This window comes from Fundulus heteroclitus, chromosome 18 (genome assembly GCF_011125445.2).
Source record: "Fundulus heteroclitus isolate FHET01 chromosome 18, MU-UCD_Fhet_4.1, whole genome shotgun sequence".
Lineage (NCBI taxonomy): Eukaryota > Metazoa > Chordata > Actinopteri > Cyprinodontiformes > Fundulidae > Fundulus > Fundulus heteroclitus.
The window spans coordinates 31,383,829-31,403,156 of NC_046378.1; the positions used below are offsets into that span (position 1 = coordinate 31,383,829).

A 19,328-nucleotide genomic window follows, 5' to 3' on the forward strand; every position below is an offset into this window, starting at 1 on the left:
CAGCAAGTCTGTTTGCTGCAACACTTGTAATAGGACTGGGCTGCTATGAGATTCTCAGGGTAGCTACAACAACCCAGGGTAAAAAATACCCCCGTTTGAACAGCATTTAAACCAAGACGTAGAGACATACGAAATGTGTAATATGACGTTACTTTTAATTAACATAAAAGCTATCTGCTGTTAAAACGATCTGACATTTGGATTACGATGGTTATATTTCTGTTATCTATGACATTTATTTATTGTTGTTTTGATTTTCGAGACATCAAAATTGTTATTGCGCTGAATCATTTGCCTTTTAAGACGCTCAAGTTTTACAAGTCTAGCTGGTTAGTCAAGGCCGTCTGCATCACCGGCTCCTTCACAACGGTAGTTTCAAAGCACAGTTACCTCAAGGTTGATGGATGTCTCTCTTTTAGTTTCTACAGCACAACTGTCTGTGTTTTGTATGACCAGAAATATTTCTAAGGAGCTAAATTACTCTTTCCTGTGACCAAAACCTTTTTTTAAGCCAGCTAACTGGCAGTGCACAGCAACAGGCGAGTAAGGGGAACTACTAAATCGGGGTATCATCCTTTAGTTTTTACAGCAGAACTGTCTGTGTTTTGTATGACCAGATACATTTCTAAGGAGCAAAATTCCTCTTCCCTGTGACCAAATCCTTTTTTTTTCAGCCAGCTAACTGGCAGTGTGTAGCAACAGGAGAGTACGTTGGAGAAAATCCATCACTTCAGCACTATCTCTTGCATCCGCTCAGAAGCATTTTAAGTTATAGAACCTGAATGATAGAAAATTGTAGCAGAGCTGTTATCTTAATGTTTAAAAAACTGTGGCATACCTTGATACTGGTAACCGGCCATGCCGTGTATATGCATGTAGAATTTATGCACAGCTTTCATGCTCGGTCTGTTCAATTCAATAAAATTGTATTTATATAGCGCCAATTCACACCACATGTCATCTCAAGGCACTTTACAAAGTCAAATTATACAAACAGATTGGTGAAAAAGATTAATATCTAGGGAAATCCAGCAGATTCCAGCAGTCTATTTTCCCTTAAAGACAGCCATTCAGTTACATTTACCTTTCACTTACTTTAAGTTAAGGTTATTTAGTTACCCATTTGTTCGTGTTTTTTAACGCTTAAGAAGCATTATACTGGAAGAGCTGAATAAATGTTCTCATGAATATACTGCTGCGTTTCAGTAAATTAGTCTATCACTGAAAACATAACTTGCTGCAGTAATACAATTCAAACAGTGAAACCCATAGTCAGATCCATTGCACACCGAGTGAGCTATTTCAAACATGTCCTTATGTTAACACTGATGCTTATCACTTAGAGCTATTGACAATCCAACACTCTCTTTCAGAAAAATTGAATATGAATATTACACGAGAGTGGTAAGTGTGGATTTTGTTTTTTATATACATATAAAAAAAAGTCAGCCTGCTGGAAAGTATGTTCACACACAGTGCAGAAAGTGCACTCAATACTTGGTTGGATGCAGTAATTCAAGCAAAGTGTGGCGTGGCATGGGAGCGATTAGCCTGTGATGAGATGCCCTCTTTCTGCCTTCTGACTGGCAGTTGAAAGCAAGCAGTTCTACTCTATGGAGCATATAGCCACAAAAAACTCTGATTACCTTCTCTGGCATCTCATTAAAATCACATTAAACCTGAAGAACAGCATGGCAGTAAATTTGAGCAGTTTTGGAACTGTGCATTTTTAACACATTGATGCACTTTGTTACCGGCCCATGCCTTCTTGTTGTTTTATCATTTGTAACTACTCCTAAATGTTTAATAAAGATTAATATCGGAGCATACAATTGTTAATACAATTTCACATGATGCAGCTTATTGACTCCAAATTGGATTATGATGGATTAGAATCCAGAACTTTCATGCTGATTTTGTTTTGTTATTTTATTGCAATCTAACATCAAATGAAAATATGATAAAAATAAGTTCCCACCTTGTGTTTTGACCATCTGCAGGAGCACTAGTCTGTTTGCAATAGTTGCCCTCTCCTTGTTAGCACACTAGAGATTAATTACAACCTGTTCTAGCTCAACAGAGACCCACTTTGTGGAGCAGAACAAATTGTAGCCCTCGGCATGTTCAGACATGAGAGCTGTGCCGCAGTAGCTGGAGTCACTGACACCTTGCTTGCCCCTTCACACTTTGTGTTGCTGCTTTCACAGGAAATCGCACTCCGTCGTATGATGATTCAGATGATTAAAAGATGAAAGAAAAAAAAGCGTGATGGCGGTGACACAATTGCACATCCAAACATGGGTTATGAAATCTCAGATGTCTTTTTGTTTGCGGATATCTGGGCGATTAGACTCTGCTGGGCAGGAGAAGCTTGACCTCAGTCCAAGAAACGGAAGACTTAGGTAGTGCTGTAATTGTCAGACCAGATCAGATTGGTTATTCTGTCTGCCTTTTCTTCTAAATTGCCTAACAAATTTTACATCACACCTTGAGCTTTGAAAAAAAGAAGAAAAAAAATGAGTATGTCATGCAAAGACAATTATGACCAATTCTTTGAGAAACATAAGTTTTTGTGCTTTTTTTTAATTTCCCCCCATACAGGTTTAGGCCAGTTTTCAAATTTGTCTGAAGGATCCGAGTCTTAATCTGTATTCTGTAAATCATAGGCTGTATTCTGTAGGAAAATGAAGTAATCCATTTCTGCTCCATCTGAAAACGTTATTAGGATCCTGATTTAAACATGCGCCATTTAAATATTGCTTATTGATTTATTTGTTTTCACAAAAGTGCATACCGTTACCATATTGCCTGGACTAACAGTTTTCTACAAGATTAGAAAATATGTTGAAGATAAATGCCATTATAATTGATCGATCTGTGAGAACGTTTAACTGAAAAATGATTCTCATCAGGGACCCGGCATCTTCATGTTCAAACTCAGATGTTTTGCTTTATAAATAGGATTCTTTAAATATAAAATAGGAGTCTGCAACCTTCACCGGTACTTTTCTGTGATCCTGTTATTTAATATAGAGTTCCTCTTCAATTTTTTTCCAAAAACATGTTTATCCTAGATTTTCCTGTCAGGAATTATCACAAAACACTTTTAGGCTATTCTGCCTCCCTGCCAGCGTTTTAGTTTCAACGTAAAATCAACGTGTACAAGTTTGATATTGATTCAATTAAAATAAAGCGTATAAAAAAAAGGCCAAGTCAAAGCTGACACCCTTCAGATTTCTTTTGAGTTTTGTAACCTTCCAGAGGAATTTATGTTGGCACAAGCAGCCACAATGTGGCAAACATGCTGTTGAAAACTGCAAGTGGATTTTCTTTTACATTCATTTCAAGTAAAGCATTTTGTTCCTTAGAAAGAAAACATTTTGACCAATCTGTCTGTATAATTAGATTGAGTTGACTTGCTTTATTTAAGAAATAAACCATCGCGATTAAAAATGAAAAGAAACAGAAAGTTTTACAGTCGTAGCAAGAGGTTTTTTTTATTTCTAGTAACATTTTATCTATAATAATGCATCTCAAACAAAACAGAATCAATATTAAGAAACAGTTTACATTTTCATTACACTAATATAAATGAAGGCGCAGTTTGTGTCATTCGATGCGACTGTTCTGACCAGCTTTTGCATTTTATTAGATGCAGTGTTTGCAGTTGTGCTTGTAATATAGGGTCATAGTAAATAGATTGAAATTAGCTATGTAATCATTTGCTGAATTGAAAATGCTCCCACTGATTATATTCCATTTGGTTACACATTAACCAGTACAGTGGTTGTGTTCCAGCTGAGGTCCAGAGAGGCCATGCATATTAGATTAAAAAAAAAGCACGGGCATATTGCGGGAGTCTTGCATTTGTTTGTGTTCTTTAAGTTGCTGTAAGCTGTGATTGGCAGATCTGCTCCTCTTCAGTCAGCCACACTCTGGTCATTATTAGATCGATATGTCCTGTTACAGTTTTATAAGTGTCAGGTTTTATTTCCTCACTGTCGTTGCTAACGGTTTTGGAATATGCCGCAGACTGCATTTGTACTCTGAACGTTTGAAATCGTCTTGCGTTCTCTGTTTGGCCATGTTCGGGGTTCACGCCGCAGCAGTGACACGCGCCACGCTGCCGAGCTTGGGCCGTTGTTGCCGCTTTCAGATACATTGCATCGAGCAATTAAGTAGATGTTTCATTAATTGAAAACCCGAGCCTCGTGTTTTGCTGATATGCTGTCGCTCTTTGAATTCATACCCCTGTGCAGGCCAGGTTAATAAAAGATTATGGAGCACCTACATGGAGCAATTAAGCCTCATTTTAATGTTGTCATTGTACCACCTGGTGTAGTTTGTGTATGGTAATAATGAATGAAAGTCTACATTAATTAGGAATAGCAGTGTGTACATTGATGAATTCTTCATTCACCGAGCCTTTTTTACTCTTTGCAATTCAAAACACTTGCATTGGAGGGGAGTAGTAAAGCAAACACTGTGCCTCCTCTGTTGAGTTTATTCAGTTTGAAGCCATTCGGTTTCCCCCAATCACATTTTCCTGTCCTCTGATCTAATTTATGATAATCTTCTTAGGATTTGAAGGAAAATTGAAATTCCGACGCTCTGCAAATTTGTTTGTTTAAAAGTAATTTCTTTCAGCTGTCAATTGACTCAGGGACATGCCGATAATGCATTTCCTTGTCCTCAGTCAAGGACAAAGTAAAGGATTGCACTGTCTGTGCTCTGCTCTGTCTGTAAATATAATTGGTCTCTTGAAAATCCAAGCTCAGGTGTATTGCATTAGTAGTTTAAAAAAAACTACAGAATATACAAAATAAAAACAGCAAAATGGATTTTTTTTTGGCGTCATCCCTGCACATTTATCAAGTGTGAGAATGGTCTCTCATACTTGAGGCTCTGGTACGGGGGTGAGTTACATTTTAAATCTAAATTAGGCACTTTACACCCTCCCCCCTCCAGGTCACAGAGTGTTCTTCTTAACCCCGGTTTGGCCATTTCTGTAGTATGTTGGTCGACAGTGTAATGAACAACCGATGACTTATCCACTTGTAGCTTCGGCATCCTTCAGCTTTGACTACAAAATCGCCCGGAGAAATAAAAATAGCGGCTCAGACCGGTAAGCTGGAGGTCACTGACCTTGTTTAACAGTTCCGCAGCAAATACTGTGACATGATAGTTCAAAAAATGTAAAAGAAAACAGGGAAAACTGAAAGACTTGAAAAATATGGCCCACACAGATCATAAATATATATATATATATATATATATATATATATATATATATATATATATATATATATATATATATATATATATATATATATATATATATGCAGTACCTGGAGAGACTACATTCAAATTTTCTGCACTCTTAGAATCTCCAAGTGCACAACATAACACCTTTAAGGGCTAAGAAAAGTGGAAATTGCAGGATATGTCCATTTTAGGCAAGTTTACATTGAATTTCAACGCTCTGGTATGTTGGGCTGTTGAGCACAGAATCTTTTGATTTAAGGATACCCATCAGTGCCTTTAGGAAATGCTACAGAGTGATGTCAGATGACTTTGCAAAGCCCGTAAGTCTGTTATCTTTGTTTTCCCCTTTGGTCTCGCTCCCCTCTTGCTATGTTCATTCGTTCTGCTCACTCACGCGTTGCTACCCCAGAGAGATACCAATAGTATATTATTTGGCTGCTGCCTAAATAAATGTCATGGCTCATCCCGGGAAGCATCTTCCAGCTCAGTGGGAGAATGTTCCGAAGAGAACCATTAACTCCTGGTTGTGGGAACTTTATGTTTTAATACTTTTTCTAGTTTCTTGATAGAAATGTGCTGCTATGCCACAGCTCAGGATGATGAAATATGTGAAAAGTCTTGTTGAAAGAGGTGACAATGATATTGACTGACTCAGAGATGACTCCGGTTGATAATTACATTTTCTATCTCTTCTGATTGATGATTTATTAATCAAACCATTTGTTCGTCATATAACGATTATGACATTTTCCTTTTTATCTGCGGTTTTATGCCTTTTTGTTTGGTTCAAACATTTCTAATATCCCCTATTCTGTGTTCTTTCAAAGGATTTCTGATAGCAGTTGGCACATATAGGATTGTCTTCATCAGACATTTCTCTAAATAAGAATTAGTTTAAAGTATGCTTGAAACCACAATGCTCTTTTTGAGACAGTAAAACACAGCAAAGGGTAAAGGAATAAGGAATGTAAATATTGTCATCAAAATTGTTAAACTGGTTTGACAAATGTTCTTATCCGCAATGTATGCTGGGAGACTGAAAACACAGAAAAGGCAATTTTGTGATACAATACGACTAAACAAATTCTTAACTGAACATTGTTAATGTCTTTATGCTTTGGATTCATTGCAAACATAAACCTCCAGGTTATGGTTAGTCTATCCAACAACTGCTTAAAGAAAAAAAAAAGAAAAGACAATACTCTGTCTAAACAACATGGTTTAATGTGTTGTTTTCGCAACTAAGCAACTTAGTTTCTAATTACTTCACCTGACCATCCAAAGTAGCACCCTGTGAAATCTGTTATATTATTTTCCAAAAATCCACCTTTTCTGTTTTTATTTTACTGAATTCCACTTTTTCCCAATACAACGTTATAATCTATATTTATTAGCCCAAAAGGTGTGTAGTTATGAAGTGAATGATGGATAATTCCTCAAATCAATTGCCAAAGAGTTCCTGATATACCTTTATGTTGAGTGCTTTTGGAACGTTTACCAGTCAAAAACATTTTGTATGTCTTAACCATTGTACCTTATGGATTTCTCATATAAAAATGTTACTGTAACAAATGCTTTAGAGTTGAACATAAAACATGTCCCATAAAGGAACATAAAACCAGCAAACAGTAAAACCTTATGCACACTTGCATAATGAACAGGACCCATGTTCGTTTTTATCTCTTCCATCTGTCACAGACATCTGCACTGAAGTACATGACTGTCAGTGTTTTTTGTGCTTAGATTTAAATTCATCCAATCGCAAATTCGGTAACACATAACCATTAAATGTTTACTGTCTTTGCTCATGGTGGTAATTTATCACACACAAATGTATTTGTAGCATTGTACAGCAATTTTGATTCAGATTCCAGTTGTCCAGGTGCAAAAGAAAAGCAATGAAATCTCAGCATTTGTATTTATGTTTAGCATGTGATATTTCACAAAGTAACGATTTAAAAAAAAATGTTTAACAGGATTTTAAATAACTTATAGTTAATGTCTGATAGTTATTTTAGTTTCCCTAAGCTAAGCTATTTCTGAAGTACAATGTTTTTTTCTAATGGATGTGATTAGAGCCGTTCAGGAAATGTGCCAAAAAGTGATGAATGTATTTTTTTTGTTCAAAGTTTTGTTTTTGTTTTGTTTTTGTCGAATAAAATAAATATTCATAGATGAAATAGCGTTTTAGAAAATTCTTATTCAATGTTTTAATGATCCAGTCCACATTTGACAGCTCTAAACATGATAATTATTGATCTAAACCTGAGGGGAAAACAAATCCCTAACCCTGTCTACATATAAAACAAATACTAAAGTATGAGTAAGTAGATTTTTCTTAGATTTCTATGGTTTGGAAGTGGAGGTAAGAGTTGTCAACATCTCAGCCTACCTGCCAGGCGCTCTATGCTCATTTCTATGGAGATGAGCTACATCTTAGATCATCATGGAGGCCTAATTCATATTGCTTCGCACAGAAGAGAGACAACACTGCAGCAGGGTGTTCCCATCATTGGAGAGATTGAACACAAGCAAAGCATCGCACTGCTGGAGTAGATAACATCTCTGTCTAGATCAGAATTACGCTATGGTTATTGAAGTGAAATATAAATAAAGCTTTTTAATTTGTGTTTAATAAATATGTCAATTTTTTTTTTATTGATTTAATTAAACTTGTTAACAAGTAAACAGTGATATCAAGGAAAAAGGTGACATTTGTAAAAAAAAAAGGCAAAGAAATATATTGATTTTAAAAGTAATTGTTCTTTTTGTTGAAGGAAAATTTGGATATGAAAGTAGATTTAACTGTATTACCTTATATAATCTTGTCAGCACCTGTCTGTCTTTATTAACAATCCGCAGATAGTTCCACAATCCACAGTTATGATCAGAAAATGTTCTCTTAAATATTACCACACCTTTTCTTATTTTGTATTTGTGGTGATGACTAAATGATGGACACTTTTAAATGGTTGAACTGTTAACTTTGATCTCAGCCTGTCTGATCTACGATGGCTCACTAAAATGACAAGTTCTCCATGGGAGTCTAACTTTTCTTTTAATTGCTCAAGGGTAATGCACAGTTTGATTAAGTCAGTGAAGAGCATTATAGCTGTCTTCTTTGCTCTTTGATGTGGTTAACCAAAAAAAAAAAATTACTTGTCAGATGTATCTTCGTGTCATGAATTTGATTTTCCACACCTGTATCCTCTCCAGTCTCTAAGAACAAGAATGTCATTAGGTATGAAAAGACAATAGAGCATGCAGTAGTAAACACTCTGGGGTTTTAGTTTGTCCTCTGTTTTGTAATTATTTAATAAAAAGCGTTGTGCAGATTGCTTGTCTGTTACAAATGAAGACTATAATTCTTCCACAGTAATGCAGTTTTAAATAGAAAGCATTTGGGGGGTAATATTTAAGGTGGGGCTGAAACTATTTTATATATATATATATATATATATATATATATATATATATATATATATATATATATATATATATACATACATACATACATACATTTGAATTGTGAGCATTGATTTCCATTTTTGTTTTATTCATTGTAAATGTTTTGTCATTTACAATGTGCAATGAATGTTGTGTTCTAAGTTCACAGCGCTTGTTTATTGACATGTTAATTTACTAAGTGTATCTTTTTAGATCAATAAAAAAATGGTAGATTAATGGATTTACTAAAATAATCAATAGCTGTAGCCCTAATTTAAGGTTGCAACATCTGTTCTATTTATTTAGTATTGGATGCACCACGTTGTCAACTTTGTCACATGGGACAAAAGAGCAGAAATAGGCTTTGGGATTTTGTCATGAAATGGAACATTTTGGCGCCTCCCTCTTGTATAATGTGTGCAAAAATGTGATCATAGTGCTCCGCTGCAAGGCATCAACAAATACATTAAAAAATTGTTCAGTGTCGTTGTGGCTTCTCAGTAGAGAGGCAGAACAGTTTTTCTTCCTGTGACAGAACACATGCAGTAGAAGAAAGCCAACTCAACTGGTGCACCGTGAGGCATGAGGTCCATATTAAAGGAAGTGACAGATTTATCCTCCTCTCTGGCACATGAGCCACTAGGCAGTTAATGATGTGTGTTGTGAATACAGATTTCTGTATTTATGCCTGACAAAGCAGGCATTGTTGATACCATGATTCTGTTTTGAATATGTTATGTTTTCATTTACACTTCAGTCCCTTTGGTTTTGACGTGATATTCCTCTGTTGACCGGCATGTACTTTATCAGCGCATGTTAAAGGACAGCCGAGCAGAGTTCATCCTGTTAACGTAACATATAGAAGTCTAGTGAAGGCTTCAGTTGTGATAATTGAGCATAAATTCGGAAATATATTTGTCGCAGCAGCTGAGATATTTCCATTTCTTGCTGGTATTAAAGGATATGGACTCTTTAAGAGTGCGATCACGGACAGATTTAATGTGGCTGAAATGAGAGATAATGAAGGGCTTAGAGTTGGGGATTTGGATTACAATTGATACTGAGACAGCTTAATGTGCAGAAGGACACATAAATGAAGACACCATTTATATGTCCTATCTCTCTTGACACATTCTACCTGGATCCTTACTATTGTTTGTCACTTACTGTCTGCTCTCTTTCTCCTTTTTTCAAGTATAGAAGTTTAATGCAGAAAATTCCATCTTTTTGATGGCCTCTAATTCATCATCCTGCACACTGTTATTTAAATGTGTTTTGAACAGCGGTGTGAATGACAAGCAAAGAAACTCGTCGACCAAGGCAAACACCTCATGCTTTATTTTAAATATACAGTCCCATCCCTCTGTGTCCCATCACTCTTATCTATGAGCTCCTAAAATGAACAAATGGTTAAATAGATTTGCCAGATGGTTTCTTACACTGAGCCATCTGTAAAGGCTGTGTTGGAAAGGGAGAAGAAAAGTGCCTGTTAAAAATGTAAGGCATGTGGATAAAGCATCTATCTCCATTACCCATAACTGGCAAGCTTCAAACTGACATGAACAAATTGGAGCGTTTTTGAAAATGAAAATCTTGTGAAGACTACTCTTGAAGAGGGCAACATGTTTTTTTGTACAGCCAAATGTTTGTTGACTTTGTTTGATTATCTTACCATAGTGTACCAAGATCTCATCCATGCCAGACATAAACTGGTGTGAATCTTATCTCGCCATTGAATTCATTTCTTGAAGCCTGGCAGGATAAATTGTCATTAATCTGCCCCTTTTTAGAAATAGGAATGTATTTTATTTTATTTTTTTTGTGAAATGTAAGCCTGCAAGATTTTCGGTACAGCTCTTCCATTTCTGAATGCATTGCATACCGAACAAATGCAGCATGGTTTCAAGCCTGAAAATACATGCAGAATGTTTATGTAAAAAAAGGTAAGTGCTACGGTTCATTTCACAGCTTTAAAAATGAAACCAAAACAAAACTTTACATAGAAGACTACTGCCAATTTCTCAAGTTTACTGTTTGGGAACATTAAGGCTTCTTATTCAGCTACAGTGCGATGAAGAAAGAAAGTGCAAGTTGCTTTCAGGTAAGGCTGGACGATATGGACCAAAAATGATATCTTGATATTTTGAGGCTGATTCCCAATATATATTTATCTTGATATGTTTTTCTTTTCATAAAGTAATTATAAAAAGACATCTTTGAATCAAAGCTTCATCTCAAATGTCTCACAGGACAAATTTAGATAAATAAGAGAAACGGCTGAAAAATAACCAACCGTAAAACATAAAACTATAATTCTAACGCAACATAGACTCTTTCCACTTTTTTTAGTTTGCAGAGTATAATAAAATCTAATTATTTTCTACAATTGAAAAAGACTATATTTATAATTACACCACAAGTATTGGGGTTGTGCCTATGTTTGTCTTCAGAGCGGCTTAACTCCAGTCACAAAGTTACTTGAATCCTCTTTTTTTTCTATACCCTGCTCCTTGCCTACTGTGCAATCATACACCCCCCCCCTCTTAAAGTAAACTTTGTTGGTTTTTTTTGGAAATTGTTTCTGAACTGCCTACTATTTGTTAATTTGGAAGTGATTAAGAAAAAAATATGATCATAGTGTTATTGACTACCAAATAACACTATCACATTTGTATTGGAAAGAACCCTATAGAACCTCTAAAGACAAGTTCCACAGCAAATTCTAGTACTGTACCATAGGTGCTACCAAATGTTGTAACAGCTGACAAATTTCTGAAGCATGTCAGGTGTATAATATTTAAAAGTTACTACATCTGTGCAGATTTATTTTTTTATATTTCCAGTAAACCTGGTGTAAGATAGTGAGGTCAAGCGTCAGCAAGGTGAACCGAAGAAACAGCCTCAGTCAACGGTTCCAGATTCTGATGACTTTTATTTGCAAAAAGATTCTGAACACTTCTCTTTTCTTCCTCCTGAGCTTCCAAGAGCTCACTGTTTTATAATCAAGTGGAAACACACCTGCACTTGAGTGGACCAAACCACAATTAAACAGGGAAAAGTAAAACACATGAAAGCTAAACAGAAAAACAAAAATAAAATTATTAATCTGATTTACGAACTCCTCTATATAATAAAATGGTCTGCAAAATAAACCATGTAATACAATAGAAGTCAAAAAGTTACTTTAAAGAAAAACAAGGCAATACTCCAAAAGAAACCCTCTAATGCGGTACCGCGCGCGAGCTATTTTTAGAAACACAACGTCACAATGACGTCACATCACGTGGTACGCAGTGGGGCAAACTCCTGAAACCGCTTTGCTTTAAAAGAGACGTGCGTTAGCCTAGGTTTTACTCGTTAAACGACTGCTTTTTCCAAATCTAAGACCATGGTTTTTAAACATTGTTGCTATGGAACGTGCAACAGCGACTCGAGGTACGCTGATCGGCCGCATATGAAGGATGTTTTCTTCAAGACTGCCAAGGAGAAATGTGTATGTTTGGAACACCGGGGCGGTCGGCCTATACAACAGTTCAACCCAGAAAAAGTTACCAAATTCAAGTACATATCTAGCATACCTCTCAACTTTTGACGATTGTTGAGAGTGAGATTGTTGACGGGGGGGGGGGGGGGGCTGTTGTTCGATTGAAGACGGTCCAACGGGGGGGCGGGGGGGGTGGGGGGGTGCTGTTGGTCGATTCAAGACGGTCACTATTTTAGACGGACTTTAATAACACATCACGACTTACCACTTAATTCACACACAACACGGACCGTACAAGTGCTTCACTTTGGATGAGGGAACCTAGTTTGCGCGACGACGGTCCTTGCAGCTGTGTTACCACTACTACTGGACGTGCGGAAACCATTGTACCGCAAATTGGTTCCGCCATGACGTGAAGCGTCCGGACGCGTGCGTTTCAAGAGTGAGACTTTCATTGTAAGATTGAGATTTTCAAAGTAATGCGTGTGAGCGTGTGCAATTGATGAAATGCGTGTGTCACACGGTCAATGCGTGAGAGTTGAGAGCTATGTATGTAGCAAGCATTTTGTCGGAGGAAAGGGCCCAACCGAAGAACATCCTGACCCAATTCCAGCGACATCAAGTCAAGGTAAGAGTATTTTGGTGGCCGACATGTTAATAATGAAGCGCCTGCTACCATGATAGCATATAGGCTATCATGGTAGCAGGCGCTAACATGATAGCCTGCTACCAGGATAGCTTATTCAAAAACATTTCAAATGAGACAAACATTAAACATATACCCATTCCTGGACGGTGATTGCAAACAAAAAACGGCCGACGCTGCCATGATCGCCGCGCAGAAAAAAAAACAAAGCTTACCGTTCATCAACTCGGCCCGTTTTCCGTTTTTTTTAAGCCATCGAACCTCAAGCCGTCGTTTGAGCTGAAGGTTGGTGTGTTCTTCGACAGTTCGGCCAGTAATCCGTGTGCCTGGGACATCGTCTTGGGAAAGTTTAACGGCTGTAAAGTCGGTCAGATCGCTGGTTCTGTTGCGCTTGTAATAGCTGGGTTATCCGTGCTTTCTCTCCTGTATGCCCTACCTAAGCGGCAAAAGGGGCGTTGCTCTTGAGACGGTGACGTCACGTGCGCGGTACCGCATTGGTAGAACCCAGCCAGACAATCAGTGACATCACTCAAACATTTAAGCAGGAAGTACTGGGCCGGCCCCTCCCATACTCCTGCCCTGCTGCAGATCTACAAGGGACAAACAATGGTGAATAAAAAGGTAAACGGATATACTTTAAAACTAAATAAACAAGTTCAACCAATAATCCAGTAGTAGATTTAACCTAAACATATAGATGGAAACTGCAACCTAATGCTAACACAAACAAACCTGGGAGAGTAAGTTGAGCAGAGCTGCAAACTAATGTTTAAATTTAAGCAATATGGCCAGCTACAGAAAGTAGATGAATCAGAAATAAGAATAAGGGACAAATGGTAAACACAAACTGAACCACTTTGTCACACCTGGGATTCCCAGAGATTCCACTATGTGTTATATAGTGTCAAATTCCTAAAGAAGCCGTTTTCCATTGCATGTGAAAAGCCCCGGGACATTCAAAAGCCCAGTGTGTGTTTCAATACAAATTTTCACAGGGAATATCAGATTCTTGAAACTTTAGTTTAAAGATGTAAGTAAACCAATGTGTCAATTTTATACATTTAATTTGTCACAAAAAGTAGTTTTAAAATGTTTTTAAATGAGACAATAAACCTCAAAACGTCATATGTACAGTCGGTTCATCAAGGCTTTGAGCCGATTTTGAATCTGCTTTAGGAGTCGTAGTGGCAGAGCTCCACTGACAGTCTGGTCCCGCCACGGAGCTGTAGTGGGAAAACCCCACGTTGCTGCAGCGTTTCAACCTGAAAGTCTGTGATTTCCTGCAGATTGTATGTTTGTTGTGGTTGAAAAGTGAATATAGAGTTTCTATATATCAAATGTGAAAATCTTCAAAACCCTTTTGCCACGGTTCTGAAAGACTGATATTTTAATGAAGTACTAATGATCAAATGGTGTCCTTTTCATTTCCTTGTAGACAAAAACACATTTCCCTTAGACTGACTTTTCATGTAAAGTTGGTGGATTGTGAGCTATTTTACTATTTACAATGTATGAACCATGCCTAAAGAAAAAAGAAAAGATAAAGGACACTTCAGCTTTCTATACACAGATGGGCGAGCTATATTTAATAACCTAAATCAGATCCACAGATTTAGCGAGGCTTTCTTTCATTTTACACACATACACACTGAAAGCTATTAAATTTTGTCTCTAAAGAGTGAACGGCAGCTGATTGAACCACTGTGTGTGTGTGTGTGTGTGTGTGTGTGTGTGTGTGTGTGTGTGTGTGTGTGTGTGTGTGTGAGAGAGAGACAACGCAGGCCTGATGCAGTGGAGAAAGGGGGGGAGGAACAGCCAATCCAGTGCAGAGTGAATATCCAATATCCAAACTACAAAAATAATTACACCATGACCAAAATTCTGCGGTTTTACTGCTTTAACATCTTTCTTGTGGTTCACGTCAAGGCTGAGGCTCAAACTTCCTCATAAATCCCTGAATTTTAACTTTGTGAGGTAAACTTTGGAACAGATCAGACAGTTTTGTTTCCCCAGATTCTGGCACCCCTATGCTTCTGACAACTCCTCAGTCTGCTTCTGTCAGTTTGGCCGATGGTAAATGGCTTGTACTTGTATTAACTATTCCGATGACCCCAAAGCTTGTCTTATTGCTATCACTCGCTAGACCAGTTTTCCTCACAACTTCCCCGTACGTCATTGGTCTGATAAATGGCCCTTAGCAAATGGAAATGTGTCAGACCTAAAAGCCTGGGGCTTTTAGGTCTGACACCCCAGGAAATAAAAGCCCCAGGCAACCAAAGCCTGGGGCTTTACATTCTGGGGCTTGCAATGAAAAAGGGGCTAAATATGTACCACAATACTAAAAGAAAAAATTTTCTTTTTTTTTTTTTTAAAGAAAGCATTAAAAATATGTGATGGGGATATGAAGAGAGTAACCTTAAAGGTACAATTTCGAGAATAGGTTCATTATCTTAAGTAAAACCAAAGCATATAAAGAAGATTGTAAGACATGTTTTAGTTTTTTTTTGGTTTACACGTTCACCTTCACTTCTCATTAGGATTCCTAGCAGAAGCCTTCAGGGACTGTGATGCATCCAACTCTGCTCCTAGTGTCCTGATGAGAGTGCGCAAACATGAACACTTAACACCTATTCCAAACTCACTCCATTGGCTTCCTGTTGCTGCGAAGATTGAGTAGAGCTCCTTTCCTAACCAACAGGGCATCTACAGAAATGCTCCCCCCCCCCCCATCCCGTTGAAAAACTTTTCACCCCACAGATATACACACCTTCCCATCACTCCACATGATTCCGTTCCTTCCTTCCCACCAGGACAAAACTCACCAGTATGGGCAATTGAGCATTCTGTGCTGCTGCCCTTTGGCTGTGGAAAGCTCGCTCTAATACTTTGAGGGCAAAGCAGCCTGCAGGCAGTTTTAAACATGGTTTAACAATATTTGTCTGTTTCTTTAACCTTGGCAATGTTTTTTTTTTTAATGGCATATTATGTTTCTATTACACTTAAGGTCTTTATTTGCTGGATATATAAAGTTGGTTATAAGTAGAATCACCATTATTATCTAAGGTTTTAATTTTAGTCAAATATTAACCTAGATGAGGGAGCTTAACACTAAAGCGAATGGTGAAACTGACTTCTGCTAACCTAATCTGGATATGGTATACATAACCTTGGCGAATAGTGCACAGCTCATCTCTGTTGCTTTGAGGATTCAGTCCAGGCTGTGTGTTGTGCCTACAAGCATACTGGAGCCGATTTTCAAGCACTGTTTAGATGTGTCTCCCAGGCTAATGCTATTACTCGTGAGAGCTGGACTGCTTTGAAAGGAACATCTGGATGGAGCGCGTCGCTGTTTTCTTGGGAGTCTTAGGCAGAGACAGATTATTGCTGTGCCATTTGGTTGATAATGATTCAGCATGGAATTAAATGCTCTATGGAACAGCTTGGGACAGTGTGATAGTCTTCTTGCTGCTGTTAGGATGAATGCAGGGTGTTAGGCGTGGCTGTGAAGACTTCTAAATCCATGTATCACATGTTTGATAAAATAGGCTCTGAATAATGTTTAGCTTATCACATTCCCTGCTCCTGGGCAGACAATTCACAATTTGCATCAAACTCATACTTAATATGTATATAATGAATATAAAAAGTAAACACTCTTCTGCTAATAAACAATATTTGTGCCATAGTGAACTATTTTAAAGGGGACATGGAAAATCCACTTTTTTATGTACTTTTAAATGTAGTCTGTCCAGGTGCTGCATAGACATCATAATATTCTTTCTTGGTCATATTTTTTCAAGTCGTTTTTTTCTATTTTCTATTACTTTCTTTTAATTGTTGCCTTACAGGATTTGCAGCTGAACTGCTAAACAAGGTGTGATTTTGTATTCCAAGCTGAAGGATGCCGAGGCTACAAGTGGATGAGTCCATATTTTTGGTTGTTCAGTACACTGTCCCCCAGCCTCCTACATAAATGGCCGACCGGGTTGGAGTGAAATGCTCTGCAACCTGGAGTGGGTCAGGGTGTGTCTCCTTTACATTTAAAGAGACCAGACCAAAACGGATTGCTCTCAGACACACCTCAGAACAGGGGCAAAATAGGGAATGTGTGGCTGAATTAACAAGGAATTCAGACCAAAGCATTGAAGTTCCACTTTACATAGACCCCAGCTGAATTATTTCAATGTGAAAAGGAAGAATTGAAAAGCATGAAATGTCCCCTTTAGATCCAATTGATTTTCTCTTTACAACTGAACGAAATAACAAATCTGTCAGATAGAAAATATAAAAACATGCAACATCCTGGAGCATAAATGTGCACACCCTATGGGAACAACCTTTTGATTCAGCTTCAGCATCCTGCATCTTGACCTGACAATATTTACCTACTCTGCCTTGCAAATATTCTTCAAATCTTACTGTCAAATCTCCTGTCCAACAACACTCTAGGGTTATCCCACAGCTTTTCTGTTACATTTAGTTCTGTACTCTAAATAGGCCATTCCAAAACCTTAATTTCCTACTGGTGGAGTCATATTTTAATTTATTTTGACATGTTTGCATGCACTGTTATCTCTAAAGATAAAATCCCTCTTCATCTTTAGATGTCTGTCAGATGCCTAAAAGGTTTAGGTGAAAACTGACCAATATTTAGTTCATGATTTCAAAACACTATTCAAAAAACTTAGTTCCATTAAACCCAGTGACCATATTTCCTGATGTCACCCCAATGTTATCTTATTACCATGTTTTTCTGCCAGACTTAATTTTGACATTATGGGCAAAGGTTTAAGTGGGGTTTCATCGGACTATACCACAATCACCATCAATCTTTTGGAAATTATTGACTGGGACGAGATGATTTCTTTTAAAGAAAATAATTTACTTTGTACCCCTTAGTCTAGACATGCAAAGAACACTGGAGACTGTCACTTGTTATATAGAACACAACCGGTACTAACAAGAACTTCCCACTGCTACTTCAGTGTTTTATTTTTACAAATATTGCTGTGGATTTTTTGCATTCTTACCCTTACTGGTATGTTTGTAGAATGAGATTCTCAGGATTTTGTTTTTCATTTTGCCACCATCTATGGCTTCAGATAAAAGCCATAGATGTGCCAAGAAAATCCATAGTAATTATTCTGTTTGATCTAATGTTTGCCTATGCCACAAAGTATCAGTTTAAGTGCGTACATATTTATGCAATCAAGTAATTGTACCCTTTTTTAAATTTACTCCTAAACCTTTTGTGTAAACCTTTTATATCCACAGTAGAATTTCTTGAATGTTATTTTATCAGGATAAATGAGAAGATGCATTTATTTATGTATTGTGCCTTTAACCTGTCTATCTCTAATCTCTTTGTGTAATATATTTACTTTTTACGAAGTCCTTCGTACATAACGTAAAAAGTCATAAATTAAAAATGTTTATTTTTAAAACATGATCTGGTAAAAATATATATATTTGTTTACAGCTTATACTTTTGACTCTCACAGTCAATTTGCAAGTTGACCATCTGGCCCTCAAACACGTTTGTGAAATTGTCTGTATTCCCGCAGTGACCTAGATGGAATATTTATATTGAAGAAGTTAATTACATTTCGACATGTAGATTACAGTACTTACTGTGCTGCCATTTCCATTCAAATTGCTATTTCAAGTAGAGCAGACCACATTTGTGCAGCTATGCTTTTTCAGAAGAGGATTAAAATCCAAACTGAAGAGAATTGCTCTGTATCCCAAGTGAACGCTGTTGGAAGTAGTGTTTTTTTTTTCCATTACATTGTCATCTTTTAGCTCACAATGCTGTTTTACACAGTTTTTTTTTTGCACATGTTCATAATACAGTGTTAGATGTATTTTGCTGGTGTCTCAGTGGTATAGGGAGCAAGTGAGTTTGTCATTGGAGCACTGCTGCTGATTTTCAGTCTCAGCAGGGCTAAAATTGCTTGCAGTAGGTGTCCTCGAGCAGAACTGTGTCAGTATGTTTAAACTGGATGACTGCGTTGATTGGAAACTAAAAACCCTGTTTTGTAGAGATAGTTTATCCTGTATTACTTATATATGTGCAGTGCATTTAAATATGATCTGTGATAGACTATGTACATCTATCAATTCTGAACAAGCTTTACAGGTTGATCTTTTTTCAGTGAATCAAAAAAATAGATGATATAGATGCATTACATTTGGAATTATATTTGTGAAGCATTAATTTCTGTTCATTTTGATGTTTGTTGTAAATGAAAGCCCAAAATTAAATTTCTCAGAAAATTATAATATTGCAGGAGACGTATCATGCAAAATCCACTTTTTTATCCGTTAAATACATGTTATTGTGTTCTGAAGGTGTGCTAAAAATTTTAATTTTGTCTGTCTGGATACTTCATAGATACCTTTATGGGTCATATATTTCAAGCCATTCAGTTGTCTTCTATTACGTTTTTTTCCAAAACAATTACATCACAGTATCCGCCGCGGATG

The 19,328-nt window shown here is 37.1% G+C and overlaps 1 protein-coding gene across 2 annotated transcripts in view; it reads left to right on the top strand.

Moving 5' to 3' along the window:
- The window catches only part of nbeab (neurobeachin b), a 321,077-nt gene that overhangs the window by 747 nt on the left and 301,002 nt on the right, over window positions 1-19,328 (top strand). The gene's annotated exons all lie outside the window — the stretch shown is intronic.